Below are 10323 nucleotides of genomic sequence, written 5' to 3' on the forward strand. Positions count from 1 at the left end.
GAGACATAGTAGGAAAGTATGATTATCAGCAATTATGTTCCATAACCCTGTGCACTATGATTCCATAGCCCAGCTCTCAGAGGGAGGGCAAGAACATTCCATCTTGACTTTGTATTAGAATTGGTCATGTTCGCTCCAACCTCTCTCCTTACATTCTGCGTCTAAAATTAGGCATCAAAACAAATGTCATTCCTGCCTCAGATGGGTTTGTTTGTTTTCGTATCTCACAGGTCAAGAGGACATCCTCCATTCCTGCTTCCTGACCCCAGAGTACTACCTGCCAAAAAATCTCAAACTTCTTCCTCATTAGAAGCCAACTTTCCTCATTGGGGTCTTTAACCTTCCGAACCCAGGACCAAACCTACACATGCTACAGCTTGGGGAGTGAAAGACTTTTCAGAAACCAACCACTAAATATAACTCAAGACCCAAAGCTCTACTTTCAGACTTATTTCTATTTCACTTCTCATTCTTCTACAAGTGGATCTGAGAGCTATTCTGAAATTTCTGGTGGGGGAACTGATGATGCTGAACCCATCACAAAGAATGTTCTTGCTTTGTCTGGAAAGGTTGTCTTCACAAATCCTACAGACAGCTTCAAGAAGTGAAGAAGAAAAGTTGTATGTGGCAGTTTCACTGCCCAATATTAGTGTCAATTTTTCAAGAAACAACAGAAAGGATTTGTTTCACAATGTTTTCTTTCACTTTGGTCTCCTTGGCTAGATATGCAGTCCTACAGAGGTAAGGACTATGTCTTACTCCTTTTTTAAAAAGATTCCTCTCTAAAATAGCCCCCAATAAATAAGCATGTCTCTATAGAAAGTTCAGGATAATTAATCATTTTTATTTGTATACAAAACAAATAAACATGTAAGGTTTTCTGACTACTATTTGGTGGTTTGATCTTCATCCATTATATCCCCTAGTCCCTTTCCCCCTCCCATTTTCTCTTAACGTCAGAGCCCTCTCTGATGCTTTTACTAATGTCCACAAATTTTCAAATCTTTACTTACAGAATGTTCATTATTTGTTTTTGCCACTCTGACCTGCTTTACTACACATAATTCCCTGGAACTCCCTCCATTTTGCTGTAAATGGCTGCATTTCATCTCTCTTCATGACTGAATAGTATTCCACAGTGTGGATAGATCACCTCTTCTTGATCCAATCACCCACTGACAAGCATTTAGGCTGTGTCCATGTTTAAATGTTGTAAACAGTGCTGCACACATATGACAGAGTATGTAGTGTTATTGCACTGATGGCTTCATATTCCTTGGATTTATGCCCCAAAGTCAGATTGCTGGGTTAGATGTTATGTCCATTTTTAGTTTTTTAACACAAATCCAACTCACTTTCTATAATGGCCATACTAGTAAACATTCTACCAATTGTCTCACTACTTTGGAAGTTTGATGAATGAATTAATAAGTTACTAAATAAACAGCAAAGAGGTGATCTGATTCCTAAGTTCAAAACAAACAGATTTGAAACATGAATTGTAACAGGCAAAGGGGTAATATTTCCTTTTCTTCAGATTCTAGGAACATTTCATTTCAACCCTGTCTTCTCAACTTCAGTTAATTCCTACTCCCCATAAGGTTACATCATGTTTTGGTTACAACATGCTATCGTCTCAATAGCCAACAAATTGCAAGAAAGGAAACCAGGACCATGCAAAGTGAAGATACAATCTGAATGTAGGTTGACTAGGGAACATCAAACTAAGACACTAGTAAATATTCAAAAGGAATTAATATCTGTTAATTATTAACTATGAGTCAAACATTGTGAGAGCACTTTTTATAAAACATCCTATTTAAATATGTTCAACTTCCATTGGCACAGATTTTTATGTATTATCAAGCTTGTAGAGTTCCAAATCAAGATATTTTAGAAGATGGTGTATGAATAGAAACTGGGAGGTCCACAGACATTCAACTATTCCCCTCCTCCCTTTAGAAATCACACAAATCAAGCTGTGTACATTTTTAAATAAACACAAACATTTAGGAAAACAGAAGGGAGAGAATAAAATTTCTGGAACATCATGTGGCAATGCACATCTGAAGATGTATGAACCTATACCCCTAAATCATATACAGTATTATAAATCAACATTACCTCAACTTGAAAATGACACAATTTTTTAAAATAAAATTCCATAACATCTCTAAGTCTAATGATATTTGAGCTGCCCAGAATAATGCTGATGAATGAGTATTTAACTCTCAGAAAATGTACAATCAAGAATTTTTTGATCTAACTATTCCATGGTGGGCTCCTTCTAATGAGCAAATATTTTTTACCTAGGAATTATTTGAAGTGTGCATCCACAGCTTGATCAGGCTGAGGGCGAGATGTCAGATCAGTCACTGAAGCCAAACATCAATTGCTTGTTGTTTTCATTTTACTTTTAAGACCAGACAGTAAGTGGCACAGGGTACACTATGCCCTTGCCAAGTAAAAAAAAAAAAACATTTGCAAAGAACTACCTATTTTACAGAAGTTTGGACAGGAGTTTCTTAATGGAAAATTTATTTTAGTCAATTAAAAAAATACACTTTGATACTCACCTGCTTTCTCAGCAGCCTCCCCAAGTGGAGTGATGTGCTGACCCCATTTAGAGTGTGGATGGCAAGTGTAATGGATGTTGTGTATTCAGCGCCTACCATGTTGTAGATAATTAACACAATTACCCATGGTTTAGCAGTGTAAAGTAGTGTTATTTTGTTCTATTTTAGAAATAAGAAAACAGAGGCTCAAAGAAGTCGGCCAAAAATCACACAGACAGAAAGTGGCAGAATTGGAATCCCACAGACTAGAGTTCCCCCAACCATGCTTGAGCTGGGTAGACCATCCAGGTTGTCACCTGTTGGCTCTTAGTCACAGCACAGTCACAAAGCAGAACAGAGAGCACCTGAGTCTGTAATTGGAGGGTAAGTGACTCATAAGAACCAGGAAGTATCAGGCCCCGCCAAGCCTCACAGCCATGGTGGCTGCCTTAGCCAGGAGTCAGCATCTTCCCTCACTGTGGAATGAGGTTTACTATAGAATGAAAGGAGTGAGCAGAAGTGATCAGCTAAGAAGAAAGCAGTGCTATTATTCCTTAAGTGACTTTTAGTCTGCTCCCCTACTTCTGAGCACAAGCAGCAGACAGAACCCCACCATCACCAAGTCACAGCCTCACTACACAAGTACCAGTGCCACCCCACTCTGCACCAGCACCAGCACCCCCAACTTGTTTCCATTGCCCTGTCTCTTTTGTTCACTCACCCACCCTACCATCTTCACCCACACCTTCTTCCTAGGCCAGTAGAAAGGTAGGAAGGTCATTATCACCAGCACAGGAGAAAAGGTGACTGTGCCTGTGTAACTCCCACTCAGTCCTATGTGAGACTTCAGGACCAAACCATGGTGTTTACAACTGCATAATATGTTTTCAAAAGTTCATTCAACAGACAGACAATACTGGGATCCAGGCTTGAATCTGCCCCATAAGCACCAATACTATTTAATATCTTTTAATTTTAGCATAAAAACTCTACCTGTTAGAATTACTGGAACAGTGGATGTGTAGGGAGAAGAGGCTGGCACAGTCCTAAAACAGTGGAATATGCAGTTGAATCTGGATATACCTGAGTGTGAGGTGACCTGATATCTCCTCTGTGGCTGGTCACCCTAAAATCTAGGTCCCTTTTGACTGAATAACTGGAATGTGGGAAACTTGATCAAGAAACAGTGAAGAAACCAAGAGAACAATACATGAGGATGAGGAGGAGAGATGGCAGAGACACTGGCAATTGTGTGGTAAGAAAGGGCAAATTTTATCAAGCCTAACCTGCATTGATGAAGGTCTAAAAATTTATCAGCACTGCTGGTTTCTGTCAGATTCAGAAAACAGCATTATTTTCAATTTATTAAACAGAGGGGGTCTAATATGGGGAATTGTCTACTTATAAATCTTTGAAGGACTGACAGACAAGTTCTGGAATGCATCCCAGCAGGAATTCCAAAAACAATACAGGTGTAAGCCATGTCAGCTGTAACCCTGGAGGTCTCATTGAAATTATGGCTTACGACCACCCCCATCACTGTGATCCAGGGGCCAGGAAAGCAAGAGCATGGAGCCACTACAGCTGCTCAGCCTCTAGAGATGCTGCTCAAAACCCAGGAGGCTGGAAGAGCACCCCATAAGGCTCTTGCAGACCACCTGTCCAGAAAACCAGCAAGATGGCCTCCGTTTCCAAATCCACAGTGTAAGAGTATGTAAGTTGCAGGATCTAATTCTTATTCAGAATCCTAGCTGCAAGGGAAGCTGACATACTCCAGTCTTGGATTTCTGACATAGCTGACAATAGAGTGAAATGGAGGTTGAGCGAACAATGGTACCACCTGTCTCTTCAGAGTTGAATTCCGCAGGTTTTTACTCTGGCTTTGCTTATTTCTCCTTCTTGCAACCCCCTTTCTATTTTTTCAGCATCCAGAACCCAAGGTCTTATGTAATCAAGTCATATTTTTTTCTTTTGTAGCTCCTTCCATTTTGATAAAAACATCCTTTCTTTCCTCATTCCAAAAAGGCGTAAAGCTTAAGTTAAAGGGTGCTTATCTTTGAGTTTTCTAGTGTGATTTTAACTACTTTTCTCATATGAATTTCAAGATCTAATAAACTTTAAAATTTACTTAGTAATTTTATTTAGTATGTTACTTATGTAAACAATACTAGACAATCTTTGACTACTTACACACAAAGTATTACTAAACTTCAGACAATATTGGGAGAAGGAGTGAGCAGGGAAATTTCTTGTTTTGCTATAGGATTATTTTTAAAAATCCCAATATCAACAGATTTATATTTTTACACAGTTTGCAGTAAGTGGATTTGTATTAAGTGCTTTGTGGTTCATGACCCAAGACTTTAATATGAAAGCTATTAATAATAAAAATGAACATTTGGCTTCTGTGCAGTTTAGTTGTGGACACAGTGCTTTTAAATAAATCATTCTGTGACATAGTCTTTTTTCCCCCAATTTCAAACTAAACTATCCCTATATTGAAGAAACTGGATTGTCAGTCATATAAAAGTTCCCATAGTCTGGATTTTGATACTTATGGCCCCATGGTATAGTTCCACGTATTTCTCTATCCCCTCTTCCTATAAAATTTTAGTTGCATCTAGAGGCTTGATTCTATTCAAATGCTTTGGTGAAAAATATGTTATGGGGAACTATTCTCTCCCTGGAGAGAAACAGTATCTGGCTGTCTCTAGTTTACTAATATATATTTATTAGTATTCATTCTCATTCAATAGCTCAATCCAGCAATTCATTAGTGGTAATAAAAGATAATATTCCTTCCTTAGTTACTAGTTGGAATATTGCTATAGAGAGACACTGCTCTCACGTCTATTCATCCAGCTCATGGCAAAGTTCACAGTAGAATAGAAGTACAAACACTGGGTTCTTTCCCCTTGTTTATCAGCTCTCAAATAACTTGACCAATCTTGACATCCTCCAGTGATGATCAATTAGTTTCTACTTCTTTAACTATCATTTTGAACTCATTTTAAACATACCTAAACTAGTTGCATTCATTGCAGTATTTTTTAATTTTTATTTATATATATTTTTACATTGTTCATTCTCCTCTAAGGTTTAATTCCCGTAAAATTACTACCATCTATACGTACACAATGAAATACTATTCAGCAATCAAAAAGATAAACTAATACAATTTGCAGCAACATGGATGGAGCTGGAAGGGACTCAGTGAAAGAAGTCAGAAGGGAAAAAGAAAAGCATCAGATGGTTTCACTTTTGGAAGGAATGTAGGAGAACCAAATAAGGTATTGCAGGGGGAATAGTTATAAATCAAAAAATAAAATTAACAGGCAACTATTAATCAGAGACACTCTGCAGGGGAGGGAGAAGGATCAAAACAGGGGAGGGAATGTGTTCTTAAACAAGGGACTGTGGTGATGGTGCGCGGGTGAAATGGTGGTGGGAACTTTGCAGGGACTTCACCTGAGAGGAGAAAGCGTGCATTGTACAAAAAGCATGATGTAAAATATATATTAAATTTAATTTCATTTAAAGTTACCAAGACACCTGGTAACTGTTGCCTGTCTTTTGTGTTCCTCCCCACCCTCCTTGCAGTAATTATTAACATCGATGCTCAAATTTTCCTGACTTTGGCCTAGTTAGTGGTTATGCTCTTCTAATATAAACCTAATAGATTTTTTTTAAAGATTTATTTATTTATTCATACAGAACTGGGGTATAGGCCAGAGGTGCGGAGGGTAAGAGGATTCACCAGGGACAGAGTGGGGAGCAGAACAGGCAGATTGACGAAGTACACTGCTGAGGGGAGCAGCAGGTGGGTCAGGAGAGGTCTGCCGCGCCATGTGGTCACCTCTGGGGCAGGCAGGGCTCGAACTCATGTGGAAGTGGCTTAAGCTTCTTAGTGCTTTAACCCACTGTGCCACCAGGGACGGCCATAATAGATTTTTTTTTAACCTTTTCTATCTAGTATGTCCATATTTTCTAAATTCATATTGTATATCATACATAAATTGGCCAGTTCTACACAGAACCCTGGTTCATTTTAGTGAAAAGTGATATTAGAACCCTAAAATCTAATGTTAGGAGTATTCATTGCTACTGGACTGTCCAAAAACATCATAAATCATTTATAAATAGTTTGTTTGAACTGAAATCCAAGAAAGGTCTATTACCATTAATTGTACATCTCATGTCTTAAATTATATTTTCCCATCTTGGTATTGTTAAAGGAGGAGGAGGAGGAGAAAGGAAGAGAAATTAGATTATTTAGATTATTTGTTCTCTAGGGCTTATAACAAAAGAAGTATATTTAATTTATCCCGAGCATCAAAAAATTTTAGAGATAAAAGTGATTTTAAAAGTACCTGACCAGGGCCTCCCTGGTGGGCAGCGGGAAGCCCAGCACTGAGAAGCTAAGGCAACTTCCGCATGAGTTTGATTCCCGCGTGCCCTGGAGGAGACCACATGGCCTGGCAGACCTCTCCTTGCCGGGCTGCTCCCCTCAGCAGTGTACTTCGTTGATCTGCCTGTTCTGCTCCCCACTCTGTCACTGGTGAAGCCTCTCGCCACCCCTGAGCCTCTAGCCTGTACCCCTGTTCTGTATGCACAAATAAATAAATCTTTAAAAAAAAAAATACCTGACCAAATATTTATTTCCAGGTGTTTCAGTATAAATTATCTACCTTTAATTCTTATAAAAATTAAAACAAAGGCAAGTAGATAAGCAAGACTGAATTTTGAATGATGTTTGATCAAACTTATATAATATTAAGATGCAATGTTAGTTCAATAAAAAATAAATAAAAATCCACATTCATCAGCTTTCAAGAAAAACATACTGAAAATGGCAACGCAGCACTTGCAAAATTTCTCTTGCCACCAACACACTACCTTATTTACGTTTCTCTACATCACAGCAAGAACTGAACATCTTACCTAAACTACAGCTCTGTGTGGCCTTTCCCATTCCATCATGCTCAGACCAATAAAAACATACAAGAGAAAGAAGCTAAGAAGCTAAGTAGCCATGTAAATAGCCATGCCTATGGTGTCTATGGTTATTCTCTGTTCCGAATAAAAATAAACTTGATTAACTGAAGTTCAGCTTAAAAAAAAAAAAACCTTTGACTTTATCAAGATTTTGTTATCAGCCTTCTAGAAAACTGTCTTAATTAATCTAAAGATGGAGGACGGGTTCGTGGCACAGGAGGAAACGGGAAGCCCGCCGTCAGCTTCTGGTGAGCGTGATCTGAGATGTGAGCTGTGTCAAGAGCTTCAGTGTAACTGGATTCTTGGAGAACATAATGGAGAGAAGGTGTTATTATCTACAAGTGGTTCTGCAGAATAAACAGAGCCATGGCAGGTGTTAAATGTGCTACAGCAACCTAAACCCGACTCAGAGTTTCATCAGAAATAGAAGCCTGCCACTTGAACAGCTCACATTCCAAAGATGAATCGACAGAGCCCACCAGAAAACCAAGGGATCTAGTCAAGTGTGCTCGGAGCACCTTCCTGGAGTCCATCAGTTTCTGACTGCACAGGCTTGGCGTGGTGCTTTCAATCAGCAGTGCAGAGGTGAGGCAAGGTTGTCTTGAGTTAGAAGATTCTGTAGGATAAATTCTGGAAGTTACATACACGCTATTTATGGCCTGTCTGACCTAGAGTTATAAGGCCTTATTTTCTCTGCGTTTCCTCATACCTGAGGAACCCTAATAAATCAGAATATGCAAACAGCATCTCACCTCTCCCAACTGGGTTCAAGAGTAGATGAAGTCACTGGTTTCTCTGAGGTGAGCCCTGAACTTCTGGATTTCCCTGAGATCCTCCTATCTCTGGCTGAATCAACACATTCCATAACACTTGCTCTCTGCTGCAGTTTCACTCCTGTTGCCCACTAAACTATGTCCCCCTGAGCCTCAGATGGCCGGGCTCTGACCTGCAGTGGATGCTAAACATGACCCTCCGGCATCCGTCACTCAGTGACAGTCTTTTGAGTGTTCCCTCCACCCCACCCTTCCCCACCACCAGCTCCCCAGTAGAGAAAGCACTGGGCCACAAGTCTCAGGTTCAAGCTCCACAAATGTAGTGAAATTTAATCATTCTACTTGTGAATCTCCATTTCCTTATCTGAGAATTAAGGATACTATTAATTAAATTCCACCGAGATGGTTAAAGCAAAATAAAATGAGTGAGATGGAGCTGTCTGCCTTCTGTCTAGGGCTTGTCTGCCTACCCACTCTTTTCTTTTTTCTTTTTTTTAAACATTTATTTATTTATGCATACAGAGCTGGGGTGCAGGCCAGAGATGCAGGGACTGTGAGAGGATTCACCAGAGTCAATCTGCAGAACAGGCAGATTGACAAAGTACACTGCTGAGGGGAGCAGCGGGCGAGACAGGAGAGGTCTGCTGCGCCATGTGAATCACCTCCGGGGTAGAGATTGAACTGGCATTGAAGTGGCCCAGACAACTTCACAGTGCTACACTTTAACCTGCTGTGCCACAGTGGAGGGCCTGTCCATCCACTTTCTGGACTCCAGACATTTCTCTAGCAATGACCTATGCCTTTATTTCCCATAGAGTTATCCAAATGGGGATTCTGCTCACCAGGACAGCATTGTCACTCTGCGCTTGATTCCCAGATGTCCACCAGGACCCTGTGGATCATCCAGGTGCCAGCAATGTGGCTTAGAAAAGTCTTGAGTAGGCCCTCCCTGGTGATGAAATGGGTTGAAGCACAGCACTAAAAATTTAGCCACAGCCACTGCAGCATGAGTTCAATCCCCAGCCAGGGAGGTAACCCACATGGCGCGGCAGACCTCTCCTGACCAGCCTGCTGCTTCCCTCAGCAGTGTACTTGTCAATCTGCCTGTTCTGCTCCCCACTCTGTCTCCAGTGAATCTTCGCACCACCCCCTGTACCTCTGGCCTACACCCCAGTTCTGTGTGCACAAATAAATAAAGATTTTTTTAAATAAAAACAGTCTTGAGTAGACCATCTGGCAGATACAGAGAAGCAGAGCAAAAGCCTGGCAAGACCACCAGGCAGTTATCAAAAGGAAGATATTACTATGGAAGACATTCTTCAAATCTCAGTTGAAGCAGCTCATCGTAGAAACAGTTTCACATGTGCACAGAGTAATACTAAGCCCCATGAACCTAACTGAGCTCTTAGTTGGCTCAAGCCACTTTCAGAGTGACCTCTTAAAACAGTAGGTAGTTCTAAACATAATTATAGCCACACAATGTGGCCAAAAGGTACTGTGGCTTATTTCATTATGAACTTGGCAAACCAAGTGGATAAGCTTAAGACATTGAGAGAAAGTTGCTCTGAAAAAAGAAGCAAGCAAAAAGACAAACAGTTCAGCAATGCAATTTCATGCCAATACATTGCAAATGTATCAAGAGGACCAGAGTATTCCAGCAACGGACACTTACCTTTGTCCAAGAAATGGTTTCAAAGTCTCATTGCTGGTCATAGTGAGCAGAAGCTTTATTGTCCGTGAAAGAAGGATGTTCAATGCATTGAGGAAACAAATGCATGCTTCATGTCAGGCACTGTGCTAAGAACTTGCAATTTTTCCCATGTAATTCTCACAAGATGCCATTTGCTAGCTGAGGAAATCAGCTCAGAATGAAGCATGATACACCCAAGGGGGCATATCCAGTAAGTGTGAGCATACAGGACCTTGCCATGTCAACCCCACTCACATCTCCACAAAAGGTAGGTTGAGGCACAAGGAGTTAAGTCACATCACTATGAAGC

This window comes from Condylura cristata, unplaced genomic scaffold, assembly GCF_000260355.1.
Source record: "Condylura cristata isolate star-nosed mole 26May11 unplaced genomic scaffold, ConCri1.0 scaffold00010, whole genome shotgun sequence".
In the NCBI taxonomy this organism is placed as follows: Eukaryota; Metazoa; Chordata; class Mammalia; order Eulipotyphla; family Talpidae; genus Condylura; species Condylura cristata.